The sequence below is a fragment of the Trachurus japonicus genome, chromosome 14, assembly GCF_045865225.1.
Source record: "Trachurus japonicus isolate A0001 chromosome 14, Traja_1.0".
Taxonomy (NCBI): Eukaryota; Metazoa; Chordata; class Actinopteri; order Carangiformes; family Carangidae; genus Trachurus; species Trachurus japonicus.
Window position 1 is genome coordinate 31838386 of NC_140920.1, and position 3339 is coordinate 31841724.

Consider the following 3339-nt stretch of genomic DNA (forward strand, 5'->3'; position numbering starts at 1 on the left):
ACGGTTGGGAGTATGGATGGTATGAAATGAACTTATCATAGGTGACCTGATATCTGAGGTAAACATTGAGTACAACTGGAAATGCCCTTTTAAGGTTTTGCCCTAAAATGGTTGGAGGAGTCATACTTATCTGACAGGTTTCAATTCGTTAATGTTAATAAGGAGTATAGCAGAGTTACATGTGGTGTACCACAGGGTTCAGTTTTAGGGCCAATTCTCTTCATTCTTTACATGCTCCCATTAGGTGATATAATCTGGAAGCCCTCAATTTTCATTGTTATGCAGATGATACACAGCTCTACTTATCAATAGAGCCAGATGACAGAAGCGGTCACCTGCAAGATTGCCTGAAAGATGTTAAATCCTGGATGTCCTCTTAACTTCTTGCTACTGAATTAAGATAAAACAGAGGTCATCGTGTTTGGACCTAAACATCTCAGGGACACTTTTTTTTTTAAAGAAATTGCTTCTCTGGATGGCATCACCTTGAACTCAAGTACCACTGCCAAGAACCTTGGAGTAATCTTTGACCAGGACCTTTTAATTAGGGCCCAAGCAAATGACAAGCATCGGCGAAGGCCCTATTGGAATTGCTATGTTTTTTATTCTTCTGAGCAACACCCTGCAGAGGAAACTCATTTCGGCCGCTTGTATCCGGGATCCCATTCTTTCGGTCATGACCCAGAGTTCATGACCATAGGTGAGGGTGGGAATGTAGATCAACCGGTAAATCGAGAGCTTTGCCTTTCGGGCCGATTCGGGCCGATACAACGGCCGCACTACTGCGGCCGCTGCGCCAATCTGCCTGTCAATCTCGCGCTCCATCCTTCACTCACTCGTGAACAAGACCCCAAGATACTGAAACTCCTCCACCTGAGGCAGGAACTCTCCCCCGACCTGGAGGGTGAGAGCAGAGCAGCTGTGCTGCATCCACATGCAGAACTCCGTTTGCAAAAGCCGAGTTATGATAAAAATTTCCAGATCGTGAGCTGTCATGAGTTTTTGATCGTCATCTATTTCAGTTCTGCTTGTCCTAGAGTCCCCAAATTTACAGTGTGGTAAAGTGTCTATTTTCATAATTTTAAAAAAAAGCAAAAAACTTAAAATTACGTTTTTGGCACAACGCATGGGAACGAAAAACGAGAAATTACGTGGTTGGCACTCAATGAGTTAATGGAAAAGGGGTGTGTGTGTTGGGGAACGGCTCTCAATATGTCAGAGCAAACCTGGGTAACAGTAACCTCCTCCCAGACTACTTTTGCATTGTCAGCCCTTGAGGTCTGTTCGAATGACCATATATTCGGACACAGCGAGCTTGGACCTTTCAGACCAGAATATCAGTTTCCTCCCATCTCACTGCTGCCTCCTTCTTCCATGGTGAAATGAAAGTTGCACTGCACCTCGCCCGCAGCGGATTTAAAGGCGAGGAGAGGAGCTCATTTGATTGGTGAAGAACGGACTCGGCTGTGTAAAACCCACTCCACGCCTTATCTCCTCCCTCTTTGCCACTTGCGCCAGTGGGATGGAAGGAGGTGGGATTGCGCCCCCCCGAAGGATAATTGCAAATTGCGCCTGGACACACCCAGTTGGCGAGGCGCAGGTGCGGTGCAGGGCAGATCAGCCGCACCTGCGCCTAGTTTACGAATTTAGAGCCCTGTGTCTTCATCAGGGGTACCCTCTGACTACATCAGACACTGTCTAAAGAAGCTGATCTGTTGAACTTTTTAAGTTTTTTCGCACAGTTAAGTTGAGATGGTTCTTTTGCAAAGAACCTGAGTGTAATTCTCCTGTGCACAATGATCCAAGTTTGGTGGTGGGAGAGCCTGTTGAACTACGAGCTGACAGGAGGTTCAGAACCAAAAGCACCTTCATTCCCCCAGTGTCTAATGCCTCATTACAAACTTTTTGCCGGTTGGTTGGTGATGATACATACTGTAAGTGTGTTGTAAAATATTTTAGAATATTTTTTTTATACTTAGAACACACAAATACGCAGTAACAAATATATACTGTATATATCTTTATTTCGGACTCCGGGTCCATAGCAAAACATAACACAACAAGACATAACACAACAACAGACACACAGCACAGACAATAAAAGAGAATAGAGCTTAAACATAGAGAAAGAAATTTACATCACTGATATCAAAAATAGAATTACTATCAAGTTAAAAAAAAAGAGACAACTGTACCACTGTCTCCAGAACAGAGATTGATACCTGATGGAACTACAGTTATGTATATATATATAGATGTATAGATAGTATATGGTTTTCTGAGGCATCAAGCCGACACATAAATCTATACATCAGGTTTCTGAGTACAGCATTAAAGGTGTTGACACAAGCATTTACAAACATTTCACTCGCACTCAGCCATCAAGGTCTTTTAAGTAGGATTCTTAATGCATCATTATACACAACCTGTAACTTCTTCATGCTTGCTTTCTTATAGTTAACCCACAGGTATGTGGTGTCAAGGTAAGGGATAATGCCCGACGAGGTGTCCATTATCATAAATTAATGGATGACGCGGAGGCGTGTACCTGGTTGCTTCCGCGAAGTCCATTAATTTATGATAATCGGACACCTCGAAGGGCATTATCCCGCTTATACCATGGTCACTTACGAGAAAAATACATATTAAATCATTCACTCATGATTTAATGTTGTTTTTACCGTTAAAATCATACGTTTTTCACAAGAAGCGGCTGAGCGGACTATTTACAGTAACATCTCCTGTCCGTGAGATGATTTCTTAACGTTACGTGATACAAAGTATCATTTCAGAAGGCCAGTGCACTTATTACCGCCTGTGTGTCCAGAGGATCATACGAAATTTCCACAGAGTCAACAGATAGTTTCCTAAATTGCTTTTATTGCAAGAAATATTATCCACCATTCGATCATTTAAATGTGTAGAAAGGAAATCAAGCAGAAAGACAGATATGACAGTAGCTAGGCAAGAGGTAATACGAACTAGCTATTTAAAATTAAATGCAACATTGCCGTTGATGGTAAAATTTGACATAGACACTGGCATGTCCATCATAGCACTCGAGGGACGGATATTTGACGTTTGTGGGCCCTGACCACTGCTGGTTGGGACGTTGGGAGACGATAAAATGTTGCTTCACTCTCGTCTCTCCTGTACTGACGGAGCCCAATAAGCCTGCAGGCTGCTCTCACACCGATGCCCCGTCACCGACATGATCTTGCGAGTTTCCAGCCCGGCGTCTGAGAGTCGACCTACAGCTGTGCTCCGGAGGCTGTGGTTTGTGTATACCCGCGGCAGACCAACCTGAAAAAACAATAATGAACACACGGGCTATTATTG